Raw genomic sequence first — 16,787 nt, forward strand, 5'->3', positions numbered from 1 at the left:
TTTGTTTATGTTTCTGTCATTGACTTAGCAATTGCTTTAGTTTTGTGGGAATTTTTTAATTTACTTTTGCGTTTATGCTGTAGTAATTTTTGTACTGTGATGTTGCATAGCCTTTTTCCAGGTTTTTAAGAACAAACAGAAAGCCCTGTCACATGCTAGGTATTTGAGAGCTGTGACTGTCAATTGGCCCAGGCAATCTTGGTTCTCCCTTCTAATGGCATTCACCAAGAGCAATTACTGCAGACTTCTTCACAGTCTGGATTTGTGCACACAGTTTCCAGGACAAAAGGTAACACAAGCATCAAAAGTCTCCTGGACTCTGACTTCTTATAAAAAATAAATGCCTAATATAAGGTAGTTAGTTCCTTGCTTTGTAGTATCACTGGAATTTACTTTTCAATACTATAAGTTTGCCTTTTTCCTCCTCTTAAAAAAATGTGTTAAATGCCTTAATGGCTTCCTTGGATATGCTATAAAAATGGCATACTGTATTCATACTGATTTGCACCCCCCCTGCTGAATCACATTAATACTTAATTCCACTACTGAATCCAGCACTTCAGGTTTTCTAAGCTCCAGTGGAATGATGTCATAAATGTTAATGGTTGTGTGGTCATCATTTTGAACCAAGACTTGAAGAAAAGTAAACAAATGTTAAATAAATGAATGAATGGATGAATGAATGAATGAATGAATGAATGAATGAATGAATGAATGAATGAATGAGTGACAAATTATACTGCTTGGCCAGTGGCATGCAAATCAACTGAAATGTGCAAGTACAGAATCAAGAATAACTTCATGCTTTAAATAAACTATTGTTAGAGAGTTGGTCAACATTTGAAAAAGAAATACAGAAACAAAAATGGCATAGTTGGAGCTCTGCATGTCTTGCTCATACATGTCCTTCTCAGGCTTATTCTCGGCCTACTTAAAGGCTTGCCCAGATTACAGCAAGACCGTTGAAAAGATGAAAAATTAAGTGTTAGAGGTACAGTAAGTACACATGAGGCAGAGAAATAGTTCCCCATCAAGCCTTTACTCTAAACTCAAGGCCAAACCCTCATCACATGACTCACATCCCTGAGCTGCAAGCTGTCATGGTGGAACAACCTTACCCGATTTTCCACTGAGATAGAGTTGTGTTACACACTAACCCTACTTTCATGCTGAAAGTGGTCTCAGAATTTACCCTCAGTAAGTCTGATAACATCAGTGTGTTCACAAAACCTAACAATAAGAGAGAGTGGATACTTCATACATTGGATGCCCGTCAGCAGCTCAGGTACTACCTTGACAGAGCAAAATCCTTCAGGAAGGCTAAAACGTTTTTTATTTCCTACACAGAGGAAAGAACAATCATACTATGTCTAAGCAAACCATTGCATGTTGTTTGTCCCCTGGTATTGTTTTTTGATACACCCACTATGGCAAGGTAAAGGCGCATTCCACCAGGGTATTTTCCTCTACAGTGCCTTATTGGAAAGGAATGGACTTTAGATGTAACAAACAGTTGCTAGAGTTCATAACCTGCTGGACCAGAGAGCTACTACACTCATGTTTTAGTTAAAAAAACTCCATCTTATAAATTGTAGCAACTGTTTACAAATGTCACATACAGTTGCTAAACTGCTTGCTACAATGTAGCATTGCAACAGTTTAGACCACACACACACAGAGCTATAGTGGTGGGGTTTGACCACAAATGCAATACCAGCTTTTAAAAGATGGTATTGCATTAAAGAAAGATTGGGTTCAGCTGATCTCTCCCCCAGCATTTTGTGCCAAGGGCAGTTGCCCCTCCTGCCCCACCCTCTCAATACTACTGCTTGCAACACACAGTGGTGATACCATTATATGTGCTCTGGTACCTGACTGGGTAGTAACTGTATATATGGTGCACAGAAACATCTTAGATGATGGTCTGGGCATTGCAAACAGCTGGCAAATGAAGGAGGGGAAGCCTTTTTTCTGTTGATATGTATGACACCTTCCTGACTTGGTGAGGCCTTGATGGTAATTTGTGTGCAATCTGTGACTCCCAGAACCTTATGAAAGTGGACAATGATGTGAAATGCCTACCTACTGGTGTTTCTTTCCTCTGGAGTCCTTGGGAACCATTTGTGTCTCTCCTGCAGCATATTATTAAGAAACTGGTAGAAGATATGCAAGGCTGATGCCTTTGAAATTCCTAGTGTGCCTTCTGTAGGCTACTGAAAGATCTCTGTAGTCACGACTGTTAAAGGTACACATATTTTAGTGTCCAATGGGATGGGCTAACTATACATCTACTGGGATGGGCTATCTATACATCATCGCTGATTCCACACACCAGTAACACAGTTCTACAAGCTCCCATATTGTATCCATATTCACATGGAAGAAGTCTGTGACCTGCTGCTCAGTTAAGTGGTGGCAAGCTAGGCACTGAGAGTCCTGTCTGCATTGTCACAGAGGGCTACAGCATGCCATGCCGCAGACCTGCAGTAATGGGCTCTGCTGTAGCTGCTGCTATCCCAAACATTCTGTCCTTCTGGATACCAGCAGTTTCATTTTTTGAATAACTGAACACTACAGTTTAGCACACCTGTTTTATAAGTTTGAATAACTGAACACTATAGTTTAGCACACCTGTTTTATAAGTTTTATGTTTCTGAACCGTCTGCCATGTTTGATGGCATCACTTGCATATTTACTGTTCCTCATTTGCATCTTGAATCTCATTTCTAAATCATTATACAGTCATTTGCATACACTGCATAACACACTCGTTGTACCCTAACACAGCCCCCCACTTGTATTTCTGAAGCTCCTTCTCTGTTTACATCACTGTTTTCTACCTTGTTTTATACAATTATTATCTGTGAATACTGACCTGAGACTGTATTTGAAAATAATTTGAAAACATGCCTAGAATGTTTAAAAATAATAAAAGTGAAAACAGAAATTTACATAAGATGTTGTCTGGTAACAAATGATTACAGAGAAACCATATCCTGTGTAACTGCTGTGGCTTTAGACATGGAAAAGTGTTTTGCTGTGATAAAAATAAAATATGTAGATTATATGATGGTAGTAATAATTTTGTCAGAGTCTATTTCGGACAACAAAAGGCACAATGGTAGAATATTAATGCTGTAGAAATAAATGAGCAGTCAAAACCTGAGTTTTTTTTGTTATTCAGTCCTGCAGTCAAGGGAATGAAGACTGGTATCCTGTCAAGTGCCCTCCCAAGAAATCAAATTCTCTTCTACACAGTATTTAAAAAAGGTCCTAACAGTTTTGCATTAGGCTAACATAGACCCAAAGACAGAAATTCTCAGCAATCCCCAAGGAGGCGTGGTTCATCTACAGCTGGTAAGCAGTAGTCATAAGCTCTTGTCCAACTGCTCCCCTCAAGAAGCAATCAGGCAATGCTTGTCTCTCCATTCATCATCTTGGAAATCATAACCAAGGACAGATGGATAAGGACAGTTATATCTAGGGGTTATGAGATACCTTTTTTGATAACCCTTAACCCTAACTCCAGTCTGTTTTTCTGGTGGATGTTCTACCCTCCATTAGAAACAAGTAACATAGAGTGTGTGTTCAAACCAATATTAAATCTCAAGTGGCCTAAACATGTCTGTCTGCAAAGAAATTATTCTTGTCTTAGTACAGTCAGTCCTTACTTGTTTATCAGAATGAGATTAGATGTGCTGTTTCGACTTCCTGGACTCCTTTTTACACATAAAGATTGCAAAGAAATACAGGGGCTTCTAAGCTTCCAAGTTGAAGCCAGTCACTACCAATTCTGGACTTTTCCATTTGGTTTCATATCAGTCTCCTTGTGTTTACCAAAAATATTTCCATGGTGGGTGTTCACCAGAAATGTCAAGAAATCAGGAACATCCTTACTTGGGTGACTGTCTCCTAGATGCCCCGTCCTGTCCAACTCTGATATCATTGAGAGAGATTTTGATCACATTATTTAAAACCGTGGAGATAACTGTTAACATAGCAAAATAACAGCAAGCCTGTCATCTAATGTTTATGGGCTGCTGGAGGGGGGGCAACACATGCAGAGCAAGACTCCTCACAGACAGAACTCAGTCTGTTCAGCTCAAAGTATCATCACTTGCCTCATCAGCAAAAGCCACAGCAGTGTCTTAAGGTAGTAGCTTTTCTAGTACCAGTTATTCCTGTGGTTCAGCATGAGAGGCATAACATGAGTGTTCTTCCCTGGATTCTTTGGGTCACATAGCCTAAGAATGCACAGCCTTTGTCTAATCAGATCCACATGTCTCAGGCTTTCAGGTACCACCTTCTGTAGTGGACAGCTCTGTACATTTTCTACCTTGGCAATACCTTTCACGTGCACCATTGACAACAGTTGTAATGGATATCCCAGCCCGAGAGTGGGGAGCTATTTCATTTTGCTGATGGTTTAAAGTGTTTGAACATCATAAAAAAAATCCCTCACATAAACAGTGTGGAAAATGGCAGTTAGTTCTTCCAGGCTTTTTAGGAATTCTCTCTCAGGAAGTTATTACCACACAGGAATACAACATGGCTGTAGTATGATATATCAACAAAACAGGGAAGGACATGATCACATGATCATACCCCTTATGCAGGAAGGTTGTTATGGTTTGGAAAGGGGCCATGACCTGTAGCTGTTTTCCACTTGTAACTCATATCCCAGAGAGTCCAGATTACTGGGACACAAAATGAGCATTTACCCTCTTTTGCCCTGTGAGTGGTCCCTGAGCCCTTTAATAGCCTGGAGGATCTTCATGAGAGGGGGTTTCCTATATTGCAGCCTGTTTACCTCCTCAGCCAATACCAATATAACACATTTATCCTTCACTCCTACATCATGGACACCCTCAAGGTAAGCTGTAGTCCACAAGTGACCAGCTGGTTTCCTCTACATTTATTCCTGCTTTGCCGCTGATCAAGAAATGCATGCAGAAGACAACATTCCACAAACGATATTAGGTACAGCTCATCTCATTCGTTATGTAACACCTTCAATTTATTGGGGGAGCCTCTGAAACCCTCAACAACTTTGCTGACCCATCCACTGGCAAACCTTACCGAGACAGCTACTCCCTCTAATGAGCCACTTGGCTTTTCCACTTCCATTAGTGGTCAATAATCCCTTCTTTTCTGCATAGGTGGTTCATATTCTGAAATCCTTTCAAAAGAACGATGTAAAACAACAAATGAGCACATTTTTCTCTTTGGACCAAGGCTATTGGCTGTCCATTCTCAGCATCTGTTCCATCTGTTCTGAACTATCTTGCCCATATTTCTGGTACAGGACTTAGTTTCTCTTCCATTGAGATCTACTTCTCAACTGTTTCTAACCCTTATAGAGGGTTCTACCCTTTTTTTATAAGTACCTTCTTACTCAGACCTCCACTAGTGATGCGGAGGCTCCCTGGCAGTTATGCTTTGTTCTGGAGAATGGTCTGGCATAATGGTTAAGGTCTTTACCTCATAGATACAAGGTTTGTAATCCTTTTTAAGTGCAACCTGGATAACTGGATGGAGAAGAGAAAATACAGCCCTGGGATTCCGCCTGTGTCCCTGCTGGACACGGGAATTGGATACTGACTTGTCAGAACATAGGCTAAATTCTTGGCTAGGCTTGTAAAAGCCTTAGGGCCAATAGCCTAGTAACTTTCTATGATGCTACAATCCTATGATTCTAACCAAAGGATATTACCTAGGCTTAAAATAGCCCTTTAGAGCAGTCAGCCTAGTATTCACCTATGGACACATAACCTGCAGCGATGTATGGTCATTCAGAGCCTGCCTTTTCCGTACATTTAAAGTTTCCTACATGAAAATCATTTTGCTAGTGGCGATGACTTCAACCAAAAGGATTTCAGAATTATAGGCTGTGTCTGTAAAATATCCATATCTAGTCCTTAATAAAGGCAGTGTCTCTGACTGAAGTAACTCTTACTTTATCCTTAAGGGTTGCCACTGAGACAAATCTTTACCAGTACATCCACTGACCTGCTTTCTTTCCATTCTTCTTAAAACTATGTAAAGTACTTGCTTCATTGCATGCATGGACTTTGTCAGCTAAGATATTATGTGGATAGAACCAAATTCATCACAATAAACCCACAACTATTTATTTCATTTTCTACCAATGAAAGCAGACAATAAAACTTCAAAGATCTCACTTGCCAGATGGTTGTCTAATTACATTTTAAGCAACAAAATCTGATGTAAAATGCCCTTACCAGCAGTCCCTAATGCACACACTACTATATATTTTATTATTTTTGTGTTTTTTTGGAATGTGGCAACTTATGATATATATTTTTTGCAGCTATGTTGTTCAACTTTGGTATGTTTGTAAACAGTTACAGCCCAAATTTAATTTCCAGGTGTAGAACATCTTTTGAAGCAAATTTTATTAAGGGTATATTCTCATTAGGGAGCCACCCGGTTGTTCTAGATCTGCACTCTGTTCTATGAGTTGCCAAAGATGGACTTCCTCTTCCCAGAAACAAAGTCTACCTAATTTACTTATTAAAATGATAGCTCTGGAAAAGTTGATCTATCCTGTGTAACATAGTCACTCACCATCCCTTTCCTTTGTTAGTCCTTATAAATTGGTTTCACATGGCTAACCTGTGATCTGGAGAGGGTTAGCACTGTGGTGCATTATGGGATAGGGGAAGGATGCATAGCAGTCTGGGAATATTTGGTTTACAGAGTGGATCTAATTCTTATGACCTTGGTCACAAGTTTCCTATATATCCATACATCTCTGGATTCCTATGATCAAAATCCCAAAACAAAAAAACATTTAAATTTAAAAAAAATACATCTTTTATGTAGGGGGAAGCATTCTTCTCCACCACATGCCTTGCTACTTATATGTACCAATTCCGAGATCTCACCATATGGGGAAAGGGTAAAATCCTGATCCCCAAAAATATAGCCAAATGGTATAAAAGTGGCTCTGATGTTCTGAATTGTGAACACATGACTGCTCAATATTTCAGACATTCAGCCTAACAAATGACTCCACTACAGGAGGTTTAAGGTATTACACAGTGAAGGTGCTTGCTTGGCTGGGTATTTCATGTAGGTTTTGCAGAATAGTTTGTATGTGTGACCTTGTTGTCCTTTGGTTTGGATATTATTTGTGATATTTTGCAGACACCTTAATGTTTATGAACTTCAGGCTTGATCTGAAGCTCTATGTTTCTAAAGTATAGTCAAACAATCTCATCATCCAGTACTGAATCTGATGTGATCAGAAAAAAGGCTGAAACATGCATGTGTGTAGCTAGCAGGATTTGGATTTATTGGCCTGAATGTACCCATATAAACTTTAAAAGTAAAAGTCATGGGCATTCAGAAGCCATGTAGCTGAACACTGGTATACCCTTTGGGAGTCATTTGCATATATCCCATGGGGCTTCAATACAGGAAGTTTAAGATATTACACAGTGAAAATTCTAGCTTGGCTGGTTCTTTCTTGCAGTTTTTATTGAATTGTTTGTGGTGTGGTATTTTTGCCCTTTGGTTTGGATGGTATATGGGATATTTTACAGGCACCCTAATGTTTATGGACATCAAGCTTGATTTCATACTCTGTGTTTCTAAAGTATAGTCATATGATCTTCTTATGCTGATGAGGTGAAAAAAATGAAACATGCATGTCTATATCTGATGCTGTTTGTCTTTTATTTTCCTGAATGTACACATGAAAACTTCAAAAGTAAATTGTCATGGGTGTTTAGAATCCATGTAGCTGAAACAACTGTATGTTTTTAGGGAGTTATTTGCATATATAACATCAGCCTCTACTACAGGAGATGTAAGTGCTACTGAATGGTTTGCCACATCAAACACAAAAAAAAAAAAAATTCCAAAAAGCAAAGCACTTTCCTTTTACATTCTTAACAAAAAAAAACACAATTGCAATCAGACCAAATTCACCTGAATTGTGGTAATGCTATGAAAGGGTTTTTATTTAGATAAGATGAAGGGTTATCATTAATAGTTGTTAGTAAAGTGGTACAGTAATACCTGCTAACCCTAACCATAACCACTTTCCTTTTACAGTCTTAACAAAAAAAAAACACAATTGTAATCAGACCAAATTCACCTGAATTGTGGTAATGCTATGAAAGGGTTTTTATTTAGATAAGATGAAGGGTTATCATTAATAGTTGTTAGTAAAGTGGTGCAGTAATACCTGCTAACCATAACCTTAACTGTACTCCTAACCCTAACCCTGCATCTTAACTTACAAAAACCCTTTCTGTAACACTAGCACTGCACAGCATATGCTGAGACATGCATCACATGCACCATACACAGGCATAACAATAAGTCTATCCCCTTAGCTAACCCTAACCCACACATGGTTGCATAGACACACACACTAGACCTAAACCTTTACCTAAACCTTATCCTAATCATAGTCCAGAAATGAATGCACATACACACTCCTAACTTCCAATGACAAATCTGTTGGTATCTTCAAATGTTCCACATTAGGAAAATAAACCCCACTTATCTGCAGACCCTTATCCAACTTTGTTGACATTGCACTTGGCTTCCCAACATTTGACAATGTTGAAGTCAGCAGAACACTTTCAGCAAAAGTGAAATTCTATCTTACAGGGAATTTATATGTATATACTTGTATATGTATGCATACATAAAATGTGTGTTTGGGTGTGTATGCGTGAATTTACTAAGTGTGTAGGCTTAGTTACTGAAGGTAATCTCATCAAACTCTCATTTAATTGAGGTTTGCTACCTTCTCCAGGAAACAGTGCAATTCTCAGTGTAGGTTTATATTAATCGTGAAATGTAGGAAGGGTAAAACCCTTTATAGTGTTGGGTTGAGGGTCTCAAAAAAGCTCTAGGAGGCATACACTTTCTGCAGGAGGTAAGTGCCAAAATCAATGAAACTCGACTTTAATACCTTTGCCTTCAAGATGTAGGACTATATTATATTATATTATATTATATTATATTATATTATATTATATTATATTATATTATATTGCATTATATTATATTGTATTATATTATATTGTATTACATTATATTTTGATATGTGAAAGTTCAAGGAGACACTGTAGGCAAGACATATAAAGCATAGAGGCAGTTGGCTCAGAGAATTACAGATCAGTTAACAAACTGTTTCCTGTTGTCCAGTGGTCCAGGGTTTGATTCCGTAAGCCTGTAAAGCCTGTAAAGCCTGTAAAACTGTGTGACTCTGGGCAAGTCACTTAAAAAAAAAGCACTTCCAGGCTAGGTTTGAAAGGGTCCATGGAGATCAGTGCTTTACGCTGGTAAACAAAAACAAATAAACAGATTTATTTTTCACAAAGTCAAAGAGAAATCACAACAGTGGTCCACTTAGCTTGAAAGAAAATGCAGTAGTACCTGCTTCTTTTCTTCCAGAAAAAGACTGTGTTTAAAGCTCTAGGAACTGATGAGGTAACAGTCACAAGACTGTAATCTAGATGATTAATCCTGGGATGACATGATAGACAGACCACGATGCTTTGCCAGAGATGGTCTGCACTTGTCGCCCTTGGGATTCCGGATACTGGCTAAGGCTCTTGCCACCCCTATAGTGCCTTTTTTAGGCAAGGTTCAAATGACAAATTCACCAGCGTAACAGGTACAAGCAAGCAAAATCTGAGGGTAATGCTACTTAAAGGGACAATCCCAGAGTTTAAAATTCAGGTCCACACTAAAGTTGAGCAAAAGCACTCCCACTTTACCATGTTACTTGCATTCCCACCCACAGTCTCTTTTTTTCCCTGTGTTTCGTTAAATTCCAGTCTTCATTTTCCTCCCAGTGTCAACTGCTATTTCTTTTTCCGTTCCTGTCGGAATCAGATCTTTTTTCCAGAGACTTCACATGTCATAAGTTTATACTTTATGTAGAAATCACAATATAAAAAAAACGAGTGCTAATGTAACGAGCACTTGATAAGCATTTAAAAGTGCAAACTGCTCGTTACAGTAAAATTTTTTTAGAATGTCTGTTCTTCATTGTGCCTCTTTTACCTGAGATATCCTTTAGAAACTCCAAGCTATCACTAATCCTGTTTTGTAGCAATAGTGATCTGCTCCAATTGTTAGTACTTTATCCCTCATCATCTCAGTCTTTGTTCAAATCTGTTGCTCTAGCAGGTTGAGAGGCATGACATGGGATTTCAGTTACGTATTAAATCTTTGTTTTTTAGAATGATCATTCACTGTGGTTCCTTTCTGTAGGAACCACAATGAATGATCATTCTAAAAGCAAACATTTAACACTAGAAACAGTTGCATAATGTATTTTGGTATGGTGTCGTCTTATATTCTAAACACTGCCCACAGTAACAGCAATGTATTATATTAACTGGCCCTCGTAAGTCTCAGCTATCAAACTTTTCACAGAGCGTCCAAATTTTTGCCTTGTATTTTTGGTGTGTTCCTCATAAAACGTGTGCTTTTCTGGCACCTCAGTTATGATTGAATTCAGTAAATGATAGCTATTTCAGTTTCAGACTTGATAGCATTCAGAAAATGTATGTTAACACAAAACGTGTTATTCTAGCCACTTTCTAAGTTTATGCGAGCAGTATTTAAAGCCTGTCCCTATTTTTTGAGCATTAACCTCCATTATTACGTACAGGCTTTGTCCACATTTCTTGTGCAAACAGATTCAAATGTAAGCTGTCAATTACTTTCTAACAACAATTGCTGACATCTTCCCCCTTTTCCGAACGATAGTTCATTGCGGTCCCTTTCTGTACGAACCGCAACGAACGATCGTTCTGAAAAGAAAAGTGCCATGGGAAAATTCTTTCTTTCTGGGAGATGACTGTGCAGCCCTAGTGCGCTGTATGTACTATTAAAGAGAACTAAAACTTAGAGAACAGGACAACATACAAACAGAATGCTCACAATACTGAGTGAAGGTGATGACAAGCTGGTGTACGGCAAAATTCAAGAAACAGCACAGCATTACAAACGGTTGTTCTTTATTCATTGAAAAGTAACAGGTCGAAGAACACCAACATCAATTATTTTTGTCTTACACAGCTTATTTAAGGTTTACCCAATATTCAAATTTAAAAGTTTATATATGGATTTAAAATATGACATCACAGATGATAAAAATAATTGCTTCCCCTGTAAAGGATCAGTATCGATGCGTACACAGGATATGTGGCTTCCTATAAGAGTTGCTTTTCAAATTCATGAAATTGCTTCATAATGCATTAATTGTACAGACAAAAACAGATGGTTCACTCTTAATACATACAACTATCTTGAGAATCTTTCTATCAATACACGTATAAATGTACACAAAGAGTAATATGTTCCTTTTTCTGCATTTGGAGAGAGAGACTCAGATTGCCTTCCACATAAGCATAAAGTGCACTGGTTTCTCTTTCAGAGTACCTCATTAAAGTACTCATTTCAGTTTGTTAACTGGGTGAGTGAACTAGTCCAAGGACCCTTTTTCACTCATGACTTGGGTCCGAATAGCAGTGACAAAAATACTTTGCAAGCATATAGTATCTTGAACAAATGAAACATTGATTTCACATAAAAATTTAGGCAAAGCAACATATTTTGTACATTGTTTCCTACACTGATTATGTTTCCAATACAAAATAAACCACATATGTATACTGATAAATATATCATATTTCCTGTCCAGCAGTTTAGAAAATATCTTGTTGAATTCCTGTTGTACATTACTGACTTTAAATTATTTTTTCCCTAGACACTTCCCCCTCTGTCTGCCAACCAGTGAGCTACCCCCTATCTGATTGGAGCCAGTTCATTCCTGAGGGGTTCATAGGTTCATAGGTGTGTGCTAGGCTAATGGCCCTGGGGCCTTTACAAGCCTAGCCCATAGAGGTGCCCTGGCATTGTGCTGCCCGTCATTAGTTCCCAGTGCCTCTATCAAGTAGAACCAGTGGAGTGATCCCCGGGGTGAATTTTCTATTTCCCATCCACTCATCAAGATTTCTCTTGAAGAGGGCTAATGAGGTGCTCTGCTTGACATGTATGGAAAGTCTATTCCAGAGCATGGGCAGTCTCTGGGTTATGAACCTGTCCCTCCAGCAAGTTCTGTTGATTGTGTTAATGAGGTTGAGGTCTCTGGAGCATGTGGTGTGGAGGTATTTGGATTTCTTTAGATGGAGCATTTCTAACAGAGCTGGGTCAGACATGGCTTTGTAAGTCAAGCAGAGATCGCCTCTTAGTAAACGATATGAGACAGAGAATAGCTGGAGTTTTTTGAGTCTGTCCATGTAGAACATGTGTTCAAGGCTTGGATCCTCTTTGTGAGGTACTTTTGTGGCCTCTCCAGCTGTTGCAGGTATCTAGTGAGGTACATGTCAAATGAGGCATTATACTCTATGATTGGTATAATGAGGGGTGAGGAACTTCCGTTCAGATCCCTTAACACAACAGCCATTGGTGGACTGGGGGGCATTACCCAGACAGACAGACATCAAGGAGTTTGGTGCACTTGCAGACAGATTGATAACGACAACTATTTACTGTATGAGTACCTACATCACCATAGTGACTGCCAATTATCCTTCATCAGTTTGCATGCATTCCTTCATATAGCTGGCAAGAGTTGCTGTCACCAGCTTGGGCAATCATGTCCGTGACCTTCCTGCATCAGCCTCCACTCTTTCTGTCCCTGCGCTTTGGCAGTGATCAAGTCATGAGCGGAACAATGAGCTAGGTGCTGATCAAGACCCAGCCCATTCTTCCAGCCATGACATCAAATACCCAAACCTGGTCACCTAGGCTGTAATTAGGGCTTTATCTCTCTCCTCCACTCACACATCACACTACCCTGATTTGCTAACATTTTACATATACAACAGTTTCTCCAGTAAAAGCTACCCTTTCTTGGAGACTTTTTTCCACTGTTCCTATGCTGTGGTGATAATGAAACAGCATGTCTGCACACTATTTTTCTACTCTTATAATGACATAAACCTGCTTCACCCACAGTTTATTTCAACATTCCATTAGAATGTAAAATAAGTCTGCATACAGCTACAGAATCAGGTGAATTAGTTACTAGCCATAACTTTTGGAGTTTTTAGCATTGCTTCTCTAAAGCTGCTAAAATGACAAGACAGTGCTCACCAGTATTAAAGCAGTATTAAAATGATAAGACAGTGCTCACCAGTATTAAAGCAGTATTAAAATGATAAGACAGTGCTCACCAGTATTAAAGCAGTATTAAAATGATAAGACAGTGCTCACCAGTATTAAAGCAGTATTAAAATGATAAGACAGTGCTCACCAGTATTAAAGCAGTATTAAAATGATAAGACAGTGCTCACCAGTATTAAAGCAGTATTAAAATGATAAGACAGTGCTCACCAGTATTAAAGCAGTATTAAAATGATAAGACAGTGCTCACCAGTATTAAAGCAGTATTAAAATGATAAGACAGTGCTCACCAGTATTAAAGCAGTATTAAAATGATAAGACAGTGCTCACCAGTATTAATGCAGTATTAAAATGATAAGACAGTGCTCACCAGTATTAAAGCAGTATTAAAATGATAAGACAGTGCTCACCAGTATTAAAGCAGTATTAAAATGATAAGACAGTGCTCACCAGTATTAAAACAGTATTAAAATGATAAGACAGTGCTCACCAGTATTAAAGCAGTATTAAAATGATAAGACAGTGCTCACCAGTATTAAAGCAGTATTAAAATGATAAGACAGTGCTCACCAGTATTAAAGCAGTATTAAAATGATAAGACAGTGCTCACCAGTATTAAAGCAGTATTAAAATGATAAGACAGTGCTCACCAGTATTAAAGCAGTATTAAAATGATAAGACAGTGCTCACCAGTATTAAAGCAGTATTAAAATGATAAGACAGTGCTCACCAGTATTAAAGCAGTATTAAAATGATAAGACAGTGCTCACCAGTATTAAAGCAGTATTAAAATGATAAGACAGTGCTCACCAGTATTAAAGCAGTATTAAAATGATAAGACAGTGCTCACCAGTATTAAAGCAGTATTAAAATGATAAGACAGTGCTCACCAGTATTAAAGCAGTATTAAAATGATAAGACAGTGCTCACCAGTATTAAAGCAGTATTAAAATGATAAGACAGTGCTCACCAGTATTAAAGCAGTATTAAAATGATAAGACAGTGCTCACCAGTATTAAAGCAGTATTAAAATGATAAGACAGTGCTCACCAGTATTAAAGCAGTATTAAAATGATAAGACAGTGCTCACCAGTATTAAAGCAGTATCACTGCTCTACTTGACTGAAACTGCTTTGTTCCTAATGTCCAACGTACCATTATAGTTCAACGTTTTCATCATTTAATAGTGAAGTCATAAACTGCATATAGAAATAAATGTTCTTGACTAGCATATAAAGGCAAATTTTCCAAAGATTTTCAAGGCCGGGTCAACTCTACAAGACCAGAGTCATACCAGATATTGTATAACTGCATGCAAATAAATAAATAAAACCTCTTTGTCCCAGCAATCCTCTGTGCTATTATTTTTTTCTTAAAACAAAAAACATCTTTATTAAAATTTCATATATGACATAGGCAATCTTACATGTATGTACATGAAAATAAACCATGACAACACAATCTCAGTTGCAAACATTGTACCTTACAAACAGTGCCAGTACAAGTAGCTGCAAACATTATACATCACTTTTAATACATCCAGTCATTGTCATTCAAACGCTGCGTAGCTCATTCGAATCCTGCCTTCTTCCAAACCTTGTTCCTCCTCTGCATGTATTAATCCATTTCCCATTTTTTCCATGTAATCCTATCCTTTTCCAAAGATCCAAGTTCTAGTTGCTTTATCTCTGTTACTATCCTCATTACTTCTAGTCAAGTTAGTTTTACTTTGATTTCCATTTTCAAGTAATTGCTTTTTTGACACCCATCATAATTAGACTCAGCAAGGCCTTACTAAGTCTAGATAATTCCAATTCTGTAACAAAGCTCAAAGAAATCATTTCCATGGTTACTCCAATTTCCTCACCCAGCATCTCCAACAGTGCAGACTGCAGGGAATCTTTAAAGTCTGCCAACTCATTACACTTCCAGAAAATATGTTCTCAGTTACTTCTTTCTTTCCCATTACGCCGACAATATTTGCTGTTTACCTGAGGAAAAATTCTTTGGAGCCTGCTTGGGGTATAAAAATACCTATATAAATACTTCCAGGCAAAGATCCTAAATCTTAGATTTTGTTGCATGTTTGGGATTCAGTGCCACTATTTATTATTCAGAATCAGAAAAAATATCTTTGTTTTGAACAATTTGCAAATCTCAGTGTACTATTCTTTAATAGGAATATATTTCCCTGATTAACAAGTTTTCATGTATTATAGAGGGTATTATTTATGCACTCAGATGTCCATGTAATTTATTTTATATTGGTGAGAGTGAGAGAGTTTTTAATGTAGCTTAAAGGAACATATTAGAAACATATAAAAGCAGAGAGCAGACAGTGCAGTAGCTATGCATTTTCAATACTACCATCATAGTAATGCTTTATTATTACAAAGTATGACTAAGGAGTAAGTGGGGGCAGGGTAAATTTGCTGAGGATAATGTACTTAAAGATAAATTATTGCATAAAGAAACTATATATATTTTACAGTGTAACACTTTATTACCAAGGGTTTGAAAAGAGTGTAATTGTATTTAATTTAATTTATCTTTTAATTAAAAACTTTTTAATAGTTAACTGACACCCAATCTTCACTATATATATATATATATATATATATATATATATATATATATATATATATATATATAGATATATATTTGTATAGATATACACATATATTATACAATGCCTACCCTAAAAACGTGCACGCTGATTGGCCAGCCCAACCAGCGTGCCCGTTGTAAATCCCTCAATATACTAAGGAAAAGGTCCGTCGCCGGACTTTTCCGTTAGTATAAACACTGTCTCGCTATGTTAAAGAGTTTAACATAGCGAGACGCTAAAAACAGCGGAGATCTCCGTTGCTTTTTAAACTGTCTCGCTATGTTAAACTCCTTTAACATAGCGACATTAAAGCAACGGAGATCTTGCGATCTCCGTTGCTTTAAACTTGTCTCGCTATGTTAAATGAGTTTAACATGGCGAGACAGCTAAAATAAGCAACTGAGATCTCCGTTGCTTATTTTAAAGCTGTCTCATGTTAAACCCATTTAACATAGCGAGAATAAACAACGGAGAACTTGCGTTCTCCGTTGCTTTTGCCCAAAGCTCTGATGTACTGCGTAGGCATGCGCGGTACATCAGAACTGCCGCGGAACACCAGACAGGTGCGGAAGGGCAGCAAAGAGGCATTATACAATGCCATTATTTAAGAAAAGTAATTATTTCTTTTCTTAAATAATGGCATTATATATAACAATAACCACTTCTGGGTGTGGGTAATGCTGGATTTACCACGGTTGTCTTTGTTTGGTCCCTCGGCCCTCGGGACCAAACCACGCCAACCGTGGGTAAATCCAGCATTACCACACCAGGCGTGGTTATTGCTATATTATACAATGCCTACCTAAAAGCGTGCGCTGATTGGCTAGCCCAACCAGCGTGCCCGTAAATCCTCAATATACTAACGGAAAAGGTCCGATCGCCTGGACTTTTCCGTTAGTATAACACTAATCTCGCTATGTTAAAGAGTTTAACATAGCGACACAGATTAAAAAAACGGAGATCTCCGTTGCTTTTAAAGCTGTCTCGCTAT

General features: G+C 38.0%; 1 protein-coding gene across 5 annotated transcripts in view; it reads left to right on the forward strand.

The window, feature by feature from the left end:
• ST3GAL6 (ST3 beta-galactoside alpha-2,3-sialyltransferase 6) overlaps positions 1–16,787 on the forward strand; it is a 1,325,435-nt gene that overhangs the window by 1,089,703 nt on the left and 218,945 nt on the right. The window lies entirely within an intron of this gene.

The sequence above is a fragment of the Protopterus annectens genome, chromosome 5.part0, assembly GCF_019279795.1.
Source record: "Protopterus annectens isolate FY-2018-M chromosome 5.part0, PAN1.0, whole genome shotgun sequence".
Taxonomy (NCBI): Eukaryota; Metazoa; Chordata; order Ceratodontiformes; family Protopteridae; genus Protopterus; species Protopterus annectens.